Raw genomic sequence first — 20,010 nt, 5'->3', positions numbered from 1 at the left:
CGTTCCCGTTTTAACAAAAGTAAAATACTGAAAAAGTTACTCAGAAATGTTAAGAGCTGTTGAATGTTATAAGTCGTCACGATTGTAACTTTTCCAATGATATACAAGGTGCGTTCCAAAGTAACAGGACTTAAAAAAAAACGGAACAAATGTTTTTTTCGGTAAAATCAATTTATTTTATTCAAAATAGTCTCCTTCTGCTTCAATACAGCTTTTTGCACGGTCCAAAAGCATGTCGAACGAGTGTTTTAGCTCTGATTTTTAGTCAAATAATCGTGGATTCTGAGCAATTTTTGGTCGGCACTCAATTTGTGCGGAACAAACCGTGCACACACCTTTCGTAAGCCCAAATGTTCGGTCAAAATGCGATAAATCGGTGTTTTGGAGATTTTCAATTCCATTTCCATGAATTTCAATGATGATTTGGCGGATTTTTGATAAATTCACACACACATAGTTTCGATGGAAATTCCGGTGATCACGGATTTTGATTTTCCCACATTTTGATCGTCATTTATGTTCTCACGATCACTTTGAAAACGTTGCTACGGGATAGGCAATTATCGACATAAACTTGTTTCACTCGTAAAAGTTTTACCAAAAAACAAAATTTAATGTTAGCTCTTTGTTCGAAGCTCATTTTCGCACCGATAACACAAACATACTGACACTTAAAACGCGATAACTTCACTTCCAATCTATGAAATTTCATGAAAAATGTCTCACTGGACAATCGTTAAAGATAGCAGATTCTAACGCACCAGTCGACGTATAGATGGCGTCACCAGGGGGCGCTAGATTCTAAAAGTTCTGTTTACCTTGGAACACACCTTGTAGAACAACAAAAATATTTATGTAGATAGATGCCAGTACTCGTTAAAAATAAAAAAAAACATTTTTTGCCTAAATTGCAGATATCAGAAAACAATTTTAATTTCGTCCTAAAATGTTTTCACTTTTCTGAACTAAACAACAGTTCGGTAGTGAAATTCGTAAGAAGAACAAAAAAACATTAATTCTGTTGCACCTTCCTAAATATGTATGACAGATTCCTTACATGAACTTGACTTTGATCGTTCAGTTTGTACGGCAGCTATATGCTAAGGATAGTGATCCGATGTCAACAATTTCTCTAGAGATTGCAGTTTAGCTTTCGGCAATAAGCCATGTAAAATTTCTTTAAAATATTTTTTTTTATGGCGGCTATATAGTATGCTAAGTTGATCAGATATCAGACGTTCCGACAAATGAGCATCAGGAAAAAAGAACATATGCAACATTTTAGATAATAACATATACACACACGGAAGAGAAGGACGACGTGAACAAAGATGAAACAACCCCAAATGGGTTGAGGCTGACCGACTTTGCCGGGGAGCTAAATATGGTTGTCTGTAGTACTAAATTTCTTGATAGGAAAATTCAACAAGCTACCTTGTTGTCTCCGCATCGAAATGCCTCCAACCAGGTCGATCATGTTGGACGGAGACGGAGGACACCAGTGTCTTACACGTGTGTACGCTCCAAGGTTGTAACATCGACTCGGACCACTATATTTTTACTTATCTTGCAGCCAAGATACGCACCCGTCTCTATGCAACCAAAAACCCACGTCAACAAACACATGGAAAGTTCGATGTCGAGAAGCTGCAATCACAACAGAGAGCCGACGATTTTCTACTTGCACTCTTGCTCTGAGTACGAAAAGCTTGACAAGCTGACCGACGGGTAATTCTCCGTAGATCTTGTAAAACCGCAGAGGTGATCTAGTGACTGATGTTCAGAGCACAAAGAAATTATGGAGGGAACACTTCTTCAGCCTGCTAAATGGCAGTGAAAACATAACACCAGCAGATGGTGAACCTGATTCCCCAATTATTGATAATTGTGCATATGTTTCATTTCATTTCATATTCCCTGATTTTCGTGAAAACTGCACTGATTCCCTGGTTTCCTCCTGAATCGGCGATTTTTTTTAATTATTATTATTTTTTGAGGGAGTGCGTGAAGCATCACAGCGTTTTAGTCTGCGGCTGAGCCGATGGATTGCCGGCCGAACTATTCAAATACGGCGACGAAGAACTGATAAGAAACATGCATAGGCTTCTTTGTAGAATATAGTCGGACCAAAGCATGCCCGACAATTGCAATTTAAGTGTTCTCTGCCCAACACACAAAAAGAGAGACCTCACAATCTGCGCCAACTACCTTGGGATAAGCCTCCTCAACATCGAAGTAAGGTTCTATCGAACGTAGTGTGTGAAAAGCTGAAGCCCAACGTCAACAAACTGATTGGATCTTATCGGTGTGTCTTCAAGCTTGGAAAATCAACCACTGATCGACACACACCACCTTTTCGCCGATTTTAAAGCTGCTTTTGGCAGAACGAAATCTGCCATTATGCCGCGATGTCTGAAGTTGGTATCCACGCAAAACCAAAACGGCTATATAAACTGACATTGAGCAATACCAAAAGTCAGAATCGAGAAGAAGTCGTTTGATACCTAACGAGGTTTCAGACAAGGCGACTCTTTATCGGGCGACTTCTTCAATATACTGCTGGAGAAAATAATGCGAGCTGAAGATCTGAATGGAGAAAGTACAATCTTGTACAAGCGTGTACAACTGCTGGCGTATACCAATGATATCGTTATCATTGGCCCTAACAACCCCGAAGTCAATTCTGCTTTCTCCACAATAGAAAAAGAAGCGAAGTAAATCTGGTCTGGTAGTGAACGAGGGCAAGACGAAATATCTCCAGTCATCAAACAAACAGTTGTTGCAGTCGCGACTACGCTCTACGTCACTATTGACAGTCACAACTTCCAAGTCGTAGATAATTACGTCTTCCTTGGAACCAGTATTAACAGTAACAACAATGTCAGCCTTGAAATCCAACACAGAATAACTCTTGCCAACAGATGCTACTTTGGTCTGAGAAGGCAATGGAGAAGTAAAGTCCTCTCTTGACGAACAAAGACCAAACTCTATATGTTACTCATTATTCCCGTCCTGGTATATGGTGCAGAGGCATGGACGATGGCAACATCTGATTAGTCGGCTTTACGAGTATTCGAAAGAAAGATTTTGCGGAAGATATGTGGTCCTTTGCGTATTGCCAACGGCAAATATCGCAGTGGATGGAAAGATTAGCTGTATAAGATATACAATGGCATAGTTTAGCGAATTAAGAGACAGCGGCTGAGGAAAGCAGAGGAAAAAGAGGACCTCCAATCCGTTGGAAAGACCAGATGGAATCTCCAATTGGAGCCAAACAGCCAATAGGAAGAACGACTTGCAAGCTATTGTTTGTTCGGCTATAACCGCTTAAGCGATGTCTACGCCAATAAAGAAGAGAATAAATTCATTGGTGAATAACCAGATACCACGAGAAACTTCTTCCGTTATTATTAAACAATATCCTTGAGATCATTCCAAAATAAACTTGTTTGTGCCACTTCTTGTTTCATACAAGTACAACTTTTGGCGTGACAACTATTATGCACGGCTTAATGCTAGCTAGTAACTATCATTGCAGTATGGATAACACTATCCTTCTTACTTGGTATGTACTATTCTTTAGTTGGACCTAACCTAAAAAATTGCAGTTTTCGATGCATTACTTTTAAAGTCTGAAAGATCATCCAGTAAGTCCGCGCTATCAGTACAAAGTTCTTATATAATTTTGTGCCAAATTAAATTGAGTTAATTGCTAAGATCCACTGTCTATATGTATGTGCAAATTCTCTCACTCCTTATCCAAGTTACCAAAGTTCTTATTATTGTACCACTAAGGTGAAGTGTGAACGCAAACATTACTCTTAAGCGCGCAAAATATAATAAGAATCTTCAAGCCTTCGTCCATTTAATAAATGACTTTTAAGTAAAATATAGATATATCTAAGAATTATTGATTTATAACACTTATTGCTTGTAACATTCACATGGCATGTGATTTCTTTTTGCTTTTTTCGCTTTGGTGACAAAAAATATTAATTTCGGCAATATTCCCAAAAATGATTGTCATAAAGAAGAGGCGGCATTCAATGCAAATTTCAGACATTTATCATCGTTAGTGAAAGGCCATTCATTGGCCACAAGCCGAGCAAAGGAAAGTAAACAAATATGAAATGTATTTATACAACATACATACATACATACTCGTATATACCCTACACATACAAACATTCGCCGCACAGCTACAAGAACGGTTAATTTTGATTGACGGCCTACGGCTGACGAAGGAAAAAGCCCGAAGCGCCGTATGAAGAATGTGTCTTCATGCATACACATACCAATAAAAGCATTAAATATTTGCCGTTATTTCTCACACTTGCCGAGACACGAGGCTTCTTCATTTTGCCCCATTTATATATTGATGTCATAAATTTATTTTAGCAAGTAGTCTTAACAGTTGCTGCTTATACAAATCCTCATATTCATACACAATACATTCATACATTCATACATACATATAATACAGAAATATGTATGTGTTCATATGTAGTGGGGTTTGCCTTTTGATTGCAGCCTTCGCTTCATATTTGTGTGATTAATTCAGTTGCATTAATTTTATTACGAATTGATTGCTTCTGTTCAAATTGCAATCAATCATATGTGTCTACGCGTGTGTCTACATGCAGCGCAGCGACGCTTCACAGACTCCTTCGCCAGTGTCACGCAGCATATTGAGACTGCTCGAAATGTTGAAATGTGTGCCACAATGATAATAACACACATGCCACTATTGTTTACACTTTATCAAGAGATAACAGTATATTTTTCCTCGTAGATATTCGTACGCTCACAACTGGGCGGCTCGGCATGAAATTTCATCGCCATGCAATTCATTGTAAAGATTACCCTTTCTCTATATTGGATAGCAAAGCATAGCGAATAAGTCCGGTTACGATTGAGGACGGTATCTTCTTCTTCTTCTTAATTGGTGTAGACACCGCTTACGCGATTAAAGCCGAGTTAACAACAGCGCGCCAGTCGTTTCTTCTTTGCCCTACGTGGCGCCAATTGGATATTCCAAGCGAAGCCGGGTCCTTCTCCACCTGGTCCTTCCAACGGAGTGGAGGTCTTCCTCTTCCTCTGGATAGGAGGATGGAGTCATGTGTAGAAGTTCACGCAAGTGATGAAAGTTCTCTGATCGCCATTCACTTGGGAGTGGCCAGAAACGATTCTTTTACATATGACTCAAGCAGCTCACAACTTCCGGTCTTTGACCAAGTATCCTCTGGGTAGAAGGCAAAACATCCCCTACATAGGGTTGTGCGCTGGGTTTGGGACCCGCCTAAAATCACTTTCAGTGAAGCTTATTCGAGAACAAAAGTAACGCTTTATAAGTCTCCCGCCGTAACCATATAACGATGGGTAAAAATGTCGCAGAAAAGTAAACAATGATATCGTCCGTTATGACAGTTTTTGGAGTCTACAGAATTTATATATGTTGATAATGACGAACATTAGAGGGAATAATGTTCTATCATTCCTGGGCTATTAAAGATCTTGACTATCATGCTGATTACTTTTCCTGGTAGCGCTTTAAAGACTAACGCATTAATTCTTTCATAACCTGGTGATCTGCTTATTTACTTACTTCTATTGTATCACCTTCAGCGATTGGAAGTGGCATCTGACAAGCAGTGTCTAAATATTTTCTAACTTCCGCAATTGCAGAACAATCACTAAAATCGTTAAATGTAAAGCGGTTTTGAAAAAGCTCATCGGCATTTTCTACATTGGCTTGGCACTGAAGATCTCTGCTGTTGATGATTGGTGGACATCTGAAAATCGGCTTTTAATTTCGACCAAACACGTTCCAAATATTGTTTTCTGGATCTCCTTGGTTGGCTGCAACCAGATACTTTTCTAGAGACTTGTTGCGCAGTTGCCAAAAAACATTCTTCAGATCCTTTGTAGCACGGTGCAGTTCTGTTTTATTCCATACCATAAACGTCTCTTATTTCTGCTTCTTCTTTCTCACTTCATGCCATAAACGTTTATTCATTCTCCTTCTTCTTTCTTAATTCATTGGACTAAAGGTGTCTATTTCGCTTGTGGTTGCTCTGTGTGGATCTAGCACCAGGAATGTTCACTTGGACAGCATTATGTATGCTTCTGGTCAGAGCTTTCACATTATAGTGATCGAATCTACGAAACGAGATATTTTTGAAGTAGTTGGAAGCGAGATTTGAAGAAGATCGTGGAGCACCAAGCGAAAAAAATCGTTTTTTACCCACCCTAATATAGTATGTATGTACATATTACGAAGTTATGTACGACGGGATCTAAAAAGTTCAGATTATATAAGTACCGTGAACAATGAGCGCAGTTGAAGAAGTAGTTTAAAGATAATGGTTGTGAAGAAATCATTGAACTCTCACATATTCGAAAATGAAAGAGAGATGGTCTTTAGAAGCCACGCATCGTGTGTTATTTCGAGAAAAAAAGTAATTTTTTTTATATTTCGATAGCTTATACCCTTATAAATAACATACTAATATTTCAAACCGAGATCTCAATCAGGTTCATCAGTTTATTTTGGAACGCGTTTTTCTCGAAGCAGCATTTTTCGAATTCCTGCAATGATAACTCAAAGACAAATGATTATACCATCATTCAGTTTTTTTCTGCGTAATCCGTACATAATTGTACGTACAAAAAATCGGTTTTTGATCTGAGACCAAAAGTAATGGTAGGTCATTATAGAGGGAATATTTTCTAGTTTAACCAGAATTTTTAGTTTTAGGTTTCATGTAAGTAGGAGGACATCGGAGATGTCGTATAACTCAAAAAATATTTAATTTTTTGTAATACTACTGTTTAAAAATTATATTTATTATCAACGGTTCTAACGAAACTTGTATATACATTAGGTGGGATCAAAAAAAAAATATATTTTTTTTTTGTTTGGTACTCTTAAAAATTGGTTCCTTGACACCTCTAAGAAAGCCTCTCCAAGCATGAGTTCTTAATTGTAACGGGAAGGTCCTGCTTCTTACAGTTTTCTATTTTTTCTTATTATCAGATAGAAAAATTTATATCTCGCTTTCAACTACTTGAAAAAATATCTTGTTCCTTAGATTTTGTAGGAAATTGAATGCTCTACAAAACAGGTCTCTCACGATTTTTTCGTAAACTTAACCGTTTAAAAGATATTCACGGTTGCAGTTTGATTATTTTTGGGACAATTTTTTATTTCTTATGAATTTTATAACTCAATGAAAAAAAAATCATTATGAATGATGAAACTCATAGGTTTTTTGAAAGGCTTTCTTAGAGGTGTCTGGGAACTTATTTTTCAGACTACCAAACGAAAAAAAAAAATATATATTTTTTTTAACCACCCTAATGTACATACATACATTGAAACGTTCTGGGAACTTATTTTTCAGACTACCAAACGAAAAAAAAAATATATATTTTTTTTAACCACCCTAATGTACATACATACATTGAAACGTTCCTTTTCGCTTTTAATTTATGATATGAGTTTCAACATTCTTGTATTTAATACTCGGTTACACGAATGGACCACCACATAAACAACAGGTTTTGGATTATAGAACATAACCAAATCCGCTTTAAATATTTCAACAACCTCAAAAGGCAACCAACCGACGCTGGAGGCCATTAGAGCGGCAAGGACAAAAGGATGTTAAGTAAGTGTGCGGCTTTGCCGTTGCACAATGCATTTGAAGTGACATAAAATATTAGAAGACGCACTCATTTCGTGTGCAAAGTGCGCGCGGCGCGGACCCCCAGGCAGGTCATTAATCAAATTATTGTGCCGCTCGCATAATGAGCATCAAGCGCACTGCAGCGCACACATCGCAGCACATTGCAACGCATGCGCCGTCTTGCCTTGGTGCGGCCAAGCAAACCGTAGTTGAGCAGCGCCGAGCAACCGCAAATGCATTCGCAAGCGCTCGCACTTCCGCGCTTGGCAGCGTTTCCGCTGGCGAATGCTCGCAGTTGGAAAAGCTTTTGTTGGCAGCTGTCAAAGACGCGTTCACGCAGACGCTGCAGCAGTGAAAGTTGCCAACGCCCGGGAGAAGTGAGACAAAGCGAACCGCACTTCAGCTGGAATATAAGAGCAAGGCCAACGCTGCGTTAGGAAAGGCGAAGACTGCAGTGGCGGCGCTTTCGTGTGTGCGCTGTGTGTTTTAAGTGCAATTAATTTAGAATTTTTAATTTAATGTGCTACTTTTCATTAAAGTTTATAACAAATATGTGCATATTTACATTTAAATACCAAAATAGACTTTGTGGCACGAAAATTTTCCACAATTTCACCGCAAATTTGTTGAAGATTGGAAAGGTTTTCCACTTGATTCCGGTCGCAATTAACATATAGCATAGAAAAAACGCTATTTCGATTGAATCGGTTAGAAAATGGATGAAGAACTTCGAGTGTAATGCAGACCTATCCACGATCCTATCGAAATAGAACTTATAGAGATTCTGAAATTATTTTGCTGCGAAGTTACAGACTTTCATGGTTTTGTTCACAATCATGATTTCTGTAGCTTAAGGCAGCCTGTCACATCTCCAACAACTTAGTGGAGTAATCGGGGAGAAGGTATTTCTAGACAAGAAAAGAACATTTTATACTCTTGCAACTTGCGAGGCTCAACGCCGCGGATATACGAAAGTTTAGGAATGGTTTACAAGCAAATTTGCATCTTATTAATTTATACTATTTTATTTTATATCATAGAACCAAGTAGTTGTATAACCATATTTTTCTTCGCGTCCGCGAAAATTATATTAAAATCATCTTCGAATAAGACTCATATATATGAAGTAAACTAAGTCAAATAGGCCAAATTTAATTTATTGAGTTCATGAAGAAATCGTCAACCAGAAGATCGGAATTCATTATGTTAGAGATATGAGGTTTGGACCTTTTCCTTACATATTCAACGTTAAAATATTAATATAATTTTTTATAAGGTATGTATATTGGGGACTGCTGACAATGCTTTAGAATATATGTATTTCTAAGCAATTATACTGAAATGTATATTTATATCACTAACTTATACACTTACCGACATATTCAGCATATGGTTTGTTAAAGTAACGAAAGTCAATGTATGAAGTAAGTATGTATATAGGAGCAGGTGTAATTCGTAGTTCGATTACACATATTTTCGATATTAAACTATAGTACGTACATACATATATACAATATGAAACGTTCATTAATTTTGTTAAGATATCTCACATATTGACCGATATACATACATATATTGTATAAAGTTAGCCGGAAGCATAGGGACTAAAACATTTATTGAGCCATCTCAACCCATTTGTAGGCTATTATAAGAAAGGGACTGTCTCCGAATTCATATAATATATCTCACAGATTGACAGATATTTTCGATAAAAAGTTCGTAATAGGAACTGCGGTCGACCCATTTGTACGTGGGGGCTTGAATAGTTTTGGTCCGACATAGACAACTTGGTCATTTAGTGGCACTCTTCAAAGGCACTAAATTCGTGGTTTCAGTTCGCACCATTTTCGCACTCTTAACATAGGACATTGTCACTTACCTAATTTGATTGAAATCAGTCCAACACGTTCCGAGAGATTCGCCAAAAAGTGGGCGGTGCCACGTCCATCGTGTAACATTTACCGCGCATTTATTTATGGATTTAACGCATATTTAGCAGTTTTTAATAAAAACTTTATATGGTGACTGGACAGGATCATAATCCGATTTCATCCATTTTGATACTATCGATAGGACTTAATAAATGTACATGGTTATTATTGCTCATTTGAAGTAGGCGCCGCATAGGCGGCATTTATTACGGTACTTACAAGGTCTGTCGCAAAAGAAACAGAACTTTTTAAATATAACTGTCTCTGGTGGCGCCACCTATTGGTGGGTATATGAAATAAAAAGTTTGATCTCTTGTTGACATTTCGTAAAATTTTAAGACAATTGGATAACCACAATCGATGTTATCGATCAAAAAGTGACAGCAGCTTTTGGTCATCGGTCGTAAAATGCATTTTGAACAAAGAGCAAATATTAAATTTTGTTTTAAACTTGGGAAAACGTTTACTGAAACATTTCAAATGATGAAAAAGTTTATGGTGATCAGTGCCTATCCCGTAGTAATGTGCATGAGTGGTTTAAGCGATTCCAAGAAGGTCGTGAGGACCTCTGTGACGATCAGAAGTCGGTCGTCTTCAGAAGTCAAAAATAAAGACAATGCTGATTTGTTTTTACGATTCCGAGGGTATTGTACACCGAGAGTTCGTCCCACCTGGCCAAACGATTAATGCTGTGTTTTACCTTGATGTTATGAAGCGTCTTTTGTCACACATTCGTCGTGCTCGACCACAATACCGTGAGGCAGGGTCCTGGCGCCTGTTGCATGATAATGCGCCGTGTCATCGGTCGACGCTTGTCACTGATTTTTTGACAAAAAACTCCATATTAACCATTAATCACTCATCCTACTCACCTGATCTGGCACCCTGTGATTTTTACCTATTTGGAAAACTTCATTTGCCCATGAAAGGACACTTGTTTCAGGACATTTCAGCTATCCAAAAGGCAACGACCGATATTCTCAAGAGCATTCCGAAAAATGACCTTAAACACTCATTTCAAATTCTAATTGACCGGGCTAAACGCTGTATCGAAGCACAAGGAAACTACTTTGAATAAAAAACTATAGCTTTTGAAAAATATTATTTTTTTGCTGTTTTTTTAACAGTCCTATTTCTTTTGCGACAGACCTTGTTGGTAAATGCGCAAATAAGCATAATACCAGAAATATAGAAACTGTTAATGAGTGAAGTCTGATCATATTCCGCGAACTGATAAAGAATAGAACCATGAACTGTTAGGTTTTTCGAGATTAAAGAAAGAATGCGCTATAATTGGACGTTGCGTCCTCGCAGAGTCAGTTCCGAAAGGCAGCATTGAGGCGATCAGAACTTACAATGTTTAAATAAAATAAATAAGTGTTAATTGTGAATCCATCCCCGAACAAATATCCGTCATTTAAATATAATTATGGAGTTAAGGTGTGACACTAAAGCTATTACGTCCATCTCCGATACCTACCTTTTCCACTCATAATAAGACGAAACACCCAAACCAAGTTTCATAAAGATATGTATTGAGTATTATAGTTTTGTTCATATAACGGTTGTTTGTAAGTCCTAAAACTAAAAGAGTTAGAGTTAGTAGAGTTGAAATCCGGATGTCTGTCTGTCCGTCCGTCCGTCCGTCCGTCCGTGCAAGCTGTAACTTGAGTAAAAATTGAGATATCATGATGAAACTTGGTACACGTATTCCTTGGCTCCATAAGAAGGTTAAGTTCGAAGATGGGCAAAATCGGCCAACTGCCACGCCCACAAAATGGCGGAAACCGAAAACCTATAAAGTGTCATAACTAAGCCATAAATAAAGATATTAAAGTGAAATTTGGCACAAAGGATCGCATTAAGGAGGGACATATTTGGAAGTAATTTTTTTGGAAAAGTGGGCGTGGCCCCGCCCCCTACTAAGTTTTTTGTACATATCTCGGAAACTATTATAGCTATGTCAACCAAACTCTACAGAGTCGTTTCCTTCAGGCATTTCCATACAGTTCAAAAATGGAAGAAATCGGATAATAACCACGCCCACCTCCCATACAAAGGTTATGTTGAAAATCACTAAAAGTGCGTTAACCGACTAACAAAAAACGTCAGAAACACTAAATTTTACGGAAGAAATTGCAGAAGGAAGCTGCACCCAGGATTTTTTTAAAAATTGAAAATGGGCGTGGCGTCGCCCACTTATGGACCAAAAACCATATCTCTGGAACTACTAGACCGATTTCAATGAAATTCGGTATATATTATTTTCTTAACACCCTGGTGACTTGTACGAAATATGGGTGAAATCGGTTCACAACCACGCCTTCTTCCAATATAACGCTATTTTGAATTCCATCTGATGCCTTTTCTGTATAATACGAGTATAAACATTAGGAACCAATGATGATAGCGGAATAAAACTTTACACAAATACGGTATTTGAAAAATATGTAAATGACGGATAATGAAATCTCGATTATCACTTTATCATGCGAGAGTATAAAATGTTCGTGACACCCGAACTTAACCCTTCCTTACTTGTTTTTACTTATGTTATCGCTTGCACAGACCAACAGATAGACGGTCAACCGCATATCAACTTTTCTCATAATCCTGATCATTTATATATATATATATATATATAACCCGATATCTAAGCCGATTAGTTTTAAGCGAAAGAAACAACGGTTAGGTGAACCAAACTATTAAACTCTGTAGCAACATGTTGCAAGTGTATAATTGTGTATAATAAATTATATCCCTTAGATTTTTTTTCTCTCTTACAATTAGAAATTTCCCTATTCATAAATTATGACGTAACTTTCACTAGCAATATTGGTACTTCCCAAACAGAAGGTCAATAAACACAGCAATAATAACAGTAAAATATGTAGCGAAATTCTCTTTGGGAATACTGAGCACAGTATCAACATTTGGCGGGCCATAAAAGTAAAGACGAAGTAGTTATACATACATATATATACAGATTATAGTCTATGCACACATTACCCTGCAGAAACGCCGAGTATTACATGCATGCATGGGAAAAGTACTCCACAATGATCAGAGAGTTATCCATATTTCATGCTAATACTATATTAGTATAATTAACATTGTGGAATTTTGGGGGCAGGATTTTACATAAGATAGAAAGGTCAAAGTACTTCAAGGAGTACCCAGGAAAGATTACTCCTAGTCCGGTCAAAAAATAAGTTTGATTAGCCAGTTTGTTCAAACAGGATAAAAGTAACATACTAACACCTCCTCGTTGCGGGTTTTGGAAAAACTCATCATTCATAAATACTGAAAGTTTCCATTTACGAACTTAATAGTCCTTGGCCGGATAAAAATCCGGGACCCAACTGTCGTGGATCTTGTTTGTCGGTCGGTTTGTATGGCAGTGGCACGATTTGAAAATTTTCCGGAAATTACGACATTGACGTGGAAAATAATCCGTAAGAACAAGCGGACCGTTGGATGGGCATCGCTAAATCGGCTCAGCCCTTCACGATGATCATTCATTTATATGCTTTATGGGGTCTCATCTATTTCCTTCTGTCTATTACAATCGTGGAAAGCATAATATACTTCGCTCAGATTATAAAAATGGTTCCGCTCTCCAAAAGCGTCTTAACAAACAGTCGATTAAAGATAGTGTCACTACTTCTTCTTCTTCTTTACTGGCGAAGACAGCGCATACGCGGTTATTGCCGAGCTAACAACAGCGCGCCAGTCGTTTCTTCTTTTTGTAATGCGGCGCCAATTGGAGATTCCTTCTTCACCTGGTCTTTCCAATGAAGTGGAGGTCTTTCTCTTCCACAGCTTCCACCGGCGGGTACTGAATAGAATACCTTCAAAGCTGGAGTGTTCAATATGACCTAGCCAGTGCAGCCGATGCCTCTCGTTGTCGTATATCGCATACAGCTTATCGTTCCATTGAATGCAATATTCGCTGTTGCCAATTCGCAAAGATCCATAAATCTTCCGCATAATCTTTCTTTCGAACACTCCTAAAACCGGATCATCAGATAATGTCATTGTACTTGCCGCCGCACTATATAGCAGGACGGGGATGACGAGTGACTTGTAGAATTTGGTCTTTGTTCGTCGAGAGAGGACTTTATTTTTCAATTGCCTTCTCAGTTCGAAGTTAAAAGGGTGATTCTGCGTTCGATATTATTGTTATCGTTGATGCTGGTTCCAAGATGGTCAAAATTATCTACAACTTCAAAGTTTTGACAGTCAACAGAGAAGTGTGCTTCCTTATCCTAACAGAGCTTTTGGTCTTGTCCGCTGTCACCTTATACAGCCATATAAGCTTTGCAGGGAAACCAAGTACAGGCATAGTGTCATAGATGCAGTTCCTTTTCATGCTGTCGAAGTCGGTTTTAAAATGGACGAATAGGTAGTGTGTGTCGATCTGCCTTTCCTGGGTATTTTCTAAGACTTGGCGCATGGTCGATAGCAGATTTTCCAGGTCTAAAACCACACTGATAAGGTCCAACCAGTTAGTTGACGGTGGCCTTCAGTCTTTCACACACTACCCGCGATAAGACTTTATAGGCGATATTTAGGAGGCTTATCCCACGTTAATTGGCGCAGGTTGTGGGGCCCCCCTTTTTGTGGATTCGACAGAGCACACTTAAGTTCCAATGGTGTGACATGCATTCATCCGATCATATCTTGCAAAGATGCTGGTGCATGCACCTTGTCAGTTCTTCGTTGACGTATTTGAATAGTCCGACCTGCTGCTTTGTAGTTCTTCAGGCGGGTAATTGCCATTCGAGCTTTCATAGTCGGGCAATCGAACATCAATTCCTCAACAAATGTTAAAACCCTACGAAAGATCGCACATCAAGCGATTAGCTTTTGTAGAAACCCAAATTGGTCTGCTACAGCATTTCATTGGAGCATTTGGTGGACTAATCCCATATCTTATAAATGGACCACTTGTCCCAATAACTTCTATTTACAAAAACATTTGTGCATAAGTGTTTGTATGTGTGCACATCTGTGCGGTTGTTGAGGTTAAGTTTGTCTGAACGGACGCTTGTCTTTTGTATTTTACAGCCCTCAGGAGTAAAGTTTTTAGTATAACAACTTCCTGAGTCTGCAAATAAGAAACGGAACGATAAGAAGTGGCAACAAATGACAACCAAGGCAGTAGAAGGTGTCTTAAAAGGCTGTGGGCGGCCAACACTTGCCAAGCTTTGTTGTAATTTTTACTACATAAAGGATTATGTGGTGATAAAGCAGAGGCTTGCTCGTAAATAAACACGCACAAACATAATAATATATGTTTTTCTGGTCATAAATATAAATAAACAAAGACAAAATGCACAAACACACCTACATTCAAATGTGGGGTTTTCCATACATCAAGCGGTCGAAGGCAGAGAGAGCACGTTTGACCTAAAAAACAACCACAAAGTACTCATAAGGGTGTATGTGAGACTATGGATATACATATATGAAACTATATATATATGTATGAAGCTGTGCATGTAAATGTGTTTATAGTAAGTCAACAGCACGCCACATTCAGTATGGAAGAAGGTAAAGGCGAATATTTTTTTCTAAAAGAGGCGCAGCTAGTCGACTAGCTGCAAGCCGAACAGTCAATCAAAGCGCGTAATAGAAAGTTGTTCAAAGCAGGTGAAGATGGTGCACAGACATCACAATACCAGGGGTGAAGGTACAGTCCCTTAATGATACGGCAACGTGTGAGCACGGAACACCTTAGCATAAGTGCCGAGCAAGAGCCTTACCAAGGAGTGAAGGTAAGGACGACCATGTTAGAGTGCGCTATTTTCTTATTTTGTATTGCATGAAATAAATATATAGTTGGTGTTGTTCTTGTCGTTGTTGGTGGCGACCAAGTCAAAGCGCAAATAGGTGTTGCTGCTTCGCGTGTTCTGCGTGGCATGAAAGCTAAGGTGTGAAACGAACACTAGTACAGCAATTGCGCTCTCATGCCCAGACACACACACACACATACACTTTCAAAGCACACAATCCAATATACACACACTTAAGTTTACTAAGTGACTTAACTAAGCACGTGAGTAATTCGCTAAAGCAAGCAGCGGTGCAAAGTTCAAACGCACCCAGCGCAACAAGAACACACACACTCTCTCACGTATACAAGTATTTGTTGTTGACAGCCGCAAGTGTGTGTTGTGTACACATATACATATATGTATATATTTACCTCTTCACCGCCTCTGCATGCACACCTGCCGCTGCAGCGGGCACAAAGCTATTAAATACGCATTTAAAATTAATTAAGTACACAAAATCGGAAATGAATTTAAAGTTTTCGAAACAAATTAAAAACTTTGCTCGCTCAATAAAAGCAGAGCGCAGCAAGCCCGAGCGCAGCAAAAATGCAGCGAACGCACTTTTGCTACTTAATTCTAACTTTGGCGCTCACGTATTCCTGCAGCAGTCCATAATAGCTGTAATTTTCTGTTTTTCCATTCAACGCCACACACACACACTCACATACTCATACAGCTGTACATCCGCCAGTCGCGCGTGTGTATGTGCTTGCAGCTGCAATGTCGGTTTACGTTAAGTCAACGCTTTTAGTTGGCTAAACAGCGGAAGGTAAATTCAAACTTTTTACAACCAGCGTCAAATTGAAAATCCGCTCAGCCACACGCAGCACACACAGACATAGCTGTAAATACATATACTAGATATATGGGAACGCACTAAATAAATTAGCTAAGCTGGCACGAACTTTTCCCTCAACAATCGGAAAATGATTCAAGATAGGGCAAATGAGCGAGCGAAAGCGCTTCACACATACATACATACAGATCTCTTATACTTAGCAGCACACGTCGTTTAGCCACTTTCGCAGTAGCACAGAAAAACATACATACTACACACACATATATGTATATAAGCTCATACACAGATGGAAATTCAATTAAAGCGGAAATAGTTTGATTAGTTTAGTGAACTTTAAGAAGCGCTATTACCGTTAGGAGCAATAAAAGCTAAGCAAGTTTTTGTAAGACAGTCGGAGCTCAACTTTATTTATACAGGCGCTGCGTGTTGCACAGATGGTAGAATTGTTTTTACCAGCTAACGGTTGTTTATACCAGCTAAGATGCAATCTACATGGATTTCGAAACGTTCAGAATTCGGAGACAATTTCGAGGACGGTACATCGGTGCTTCAAGCTCTTTGGTATTTTTTTTTTGTGTTCAGATCTGTATTTTACCAAAATATACCTTAGTGACCTTATTTCTTGAGATCTGAACGTGGGAGAATGTCGTTAGCGACCAAATTCGCAGAAGACAGAAATTTTAAATAATTATAGAAAAACCATCCGACAACTGCCGCATAAAACTGTCATGCAAAGGTATGAATCTCGATCAGATTAAAGATATTTTTATGCTACAAAAATGGACCTGTGAATGGTATTATAACATCCAAAGTTAATGTTTTCCTTGGTTTCATTGTTTTTGGACATGGCGAACTTATCAATTGTCAGTCCATGCGGCACTACTTTGCACAGAGCCTTCATATTTCCAAATATTTAACACTTACAGACGTCTGTCGTCGTTGCTTATACTACCACCTGTACGGGAATGGTTGCTTTGCCAGGTCCAGAGCGCGGAAAAAACTCATCAAACACATTTTGTTTCAGCCACATTATCTCTTTAAAATATAACAATTACAAGGCTGATCCGTTTCTTTGTTTTCTACTTTTTACAGAAATTTCAAGATTAATGGGGAATATTTCTTATCATTCCAAAGCACATTCTTTGGCATTTATTTTTTGAATATTATCTCCCTCAAATGTTAGCCGCAGCTACGTCACAGATGGTTCATCCATTCATCCAATTTTCGATGACTCTTTCGAGCATTTCGACTGGTAACTAGGGAATAACACGCGTGATGTTTTGCTCCTAGGACAGAAACCAAGCGAGTTTGTCCGCATAAACTTTAGACTTTACATATCCCCACAGGAAATAGTCTAACGGTGTGATAACACGCGATCTTGGTTGCCAATCGACCGGCCCAAAATGTGAAATTATCTGCTCACCGAAGTGTTCTCTCAATAAATTCATTGATTGATGCTATGTGTGGAAAATGGCGTCGTCTTGTTGAAATCAAATGTCGCCGAGGTCACGAGATTCAATTTCAATTTCAAGCATCAAGTAATCGGTTACCAGACCGCGATAACGGTCGCCATTGACGGTTACGTTCTCAACGGCGTCATTTTTGAAGAAATGTGGATCAATGATTCCACCGGCCGACAAATCACACCAAACCGTTGTTTTTTCTGAATAAAATGGCAGATCTATAATCTTCTCAGGTTGTTTTTTTTAACAAATGTGCCATTTTTGCTGGTTTACATACCCATTGATCCAGAACAATAAGGAACAATAAAATTTGACGTGAGGACTGACATAATAAACAGCAATTTACCATAGTCTCAGTGTAAACCAGAAAACTCATGTCTCATAAACAATCAGTCAACCGAAATGAAGTGAAGTCAACCTTATAGAATTGAAAACAGGTAAAATTGGAACACAAACATTTCCACTCCCATAGAAACTTTGGATCAAACCGTATCTTATTTTCCACTAACTAAGAGAAACTATTGATTCTCGTGCCCTTCATTGGCTTTATCTTTGAATTAATGAGACCAGTTCACTCTATATTATCTTCTCGCAAAATACTATTTATTTTAACATCTTAAAACATACAAGTTTGTATAACAGCCCGTGCCGAGCTTCCTTCTTACAACGTTTTGAACTTTATGCCTCAGTCGAAGTTGCAAATAGGTTGAGCGTTTAGATAGATTGTCCAAAATGTTTATAACTTTTACAGGAAATAAATATAACTAAATCGAAGGTGTTAAATTTTTATACGGATATATACTCGTATATGCACATATTTATGAAATAGTATATATCGCACTTGTTACGTTAAAGTGTAACAACTCAAAATTTGAACATTTTCAGTAGAGATGAAAAACTGTTGAGTCGAAAGAAGTCATTCTGAAAACAAAGAGAGAGTCATAACGGTTTTTTTAACGATAGACTAGACAAATCACTGAACGATTTTTTCAGTGGGTACAGTGGGGCGATTTTAGTCCAATAGGTACTCTAAAGGTGTGCTACTTATTGGATATATTTTTCATGTCTGAAATAGTCTCCAAACCAGGAATAATGATTACTTCAATATATTTTTAAGGTATAAAATTTAAGTAGTGGATAATGCTCCCACTGAAGTAATTAAAAATATTAGTAACTGCAAATCGAATATTAATAACATAAACTCTCCCAGAAATAACACATATTTCTAACTAATAAATATATGTAGAAGAGAATTTTATTTTCAAGCTCACCACATGGGTTTTTTAAGATATGTGGTTTCTAAGAATAATTATTATATATTTAGGTATATTCTATAAATGATTTCGTGAAAGTATTCCAGCCATTAGGTCCATGTCAGCAATAACGCGCCAATCTTCTCTTCCAAAAAGTTAGCTAGTGGTGTAAAATCGCATGTTCTTGGGACCACGCCAAAGGCCCTCGACGCGGGATAATGAGCTCACCAAAAGTTTCCTTCAATAACATAATTGTTTCATTGGCTGTATGACATTTAGCGCCAACTTGTTGGAAACAAAGCTCGTCCACATCAACATTCTCAATTCCGGCACGAAAAAGTAGTTTGTCAGGGCTCTTTAGACTGTAACATTATGACCAGCTTCATTTTTGATTCATTCTCTTTGACCACTCCACTAGCATAAACATGGTTGAAACCCAAAACTTGGTTGCTCGAATTATCAACTCTGCTAGGCGATGACATCGGTCGTAGTCTGCTCATTCTGAAATTGTACACCCAAGTATAAGTATAAATCAACTAATAGCTATCAAAACAACCAACTCCAAAATTATTGTCTAATTGAAAACCACAAGTCTAAAAATTGATCGATGTATGGAAAGGTTTATTAGGAAAGCTCTTGCAATTATTGAAAATATATTGCTTTTTTAGCTGACGTTTATTTAATACTTACTCAAGTCTACTTCGTTGTCTGTTATAGCCTGACAGCTTGATGGCAACTTGCAACTAAATTTTCGTCACGTTCCACGGAAAACGACCTTCACGTATGTTGGAGTAGCCGAATGAAATTTGTTGTGGCCGTTGGATATTTTCTTGATATTTTGGACTTCAATAAAGCCCAAACATTCTCTATTGAATTGGCGTTTGACGGCCGTGATGGCCAATCTAAAGTAACAATATGGGTTTCTTGTTTCCATTAAGTCTAGAGTCTGCTCCTATGTTTCGGATCATTGTCATCTTGCAGTATCCATTCATGTTTATTTTAGCGTAACGGATTTCAAAAACAGTTTTTAATTAGA

Source organism: Bactrocera neohumeralis, chromosome 3 (assembly GCF_024586455.1).
Source record: "Bactrocera neohumeralis isolate Rockhampton chromosome 3, APGP_CSIRO_Bneo_wtdbg2-racon-allhic-juicebox.fasta_v2, whole genome shotgun sequence".
Classification (NCBI taxonomy): Eukaryota; Metazoa; Arthropoda; class Insecta; order Diptera; family Tephritidae; genus Bactrocera; species Bactrocera neohumeralis.
This window is presented reverse-complemented; position numbering follows the sequence as displayed.